We start from the raw sequence: 370 nt of genomic DNA, 5'->3' as shown, positions 1-370 counted from the left end.
CTTTTGCTACCTGATATGTACTTATTATTCTCTGCTGCATTTAGAATCCTTATTTCACTTATTACTGGGCACGTCCCACCTTGTGGTCATTATCACCACCTTTTAAATAAGTCCAATGCTGACTTTTAATTTTCCTTACAAATCAGAATATGAAGCATATAAGGCACCATCTTCATTCAAACAAAGCCAATGGCAGAACTACCACTGAAATCAAAGGGAGCAGAATTGACCCCATATGTAAAAACTGTAGCAATCAGACATGTGTCTAAGATTCTCAGTGCAAGGAGAAAGTCTGGACAAGTTTTAATCTCCCATCAACACAGAGGCTTCTAACTATTTTAATAAAATTAGAAATTTGAAAACCAAGACA

The sequence above is a fragment of the Malaclemys terrapin genome, chromosome 7 (genome assembly GCF_027887155.1).
Source record: "Malaclemys terrapin pileata isolate rMalTer1 chromosome 7, rMalTer1.hap1, whole genome shotgun sequence".
NCBI classification, from domain to species: Eukaryota; Metazoa; Chordata; order Testudines; family Emydidae; genus Malaclemys; species Malaclemys terrapin.
This window is presented reverse-complemented; position numbering follows the sequence as displayed.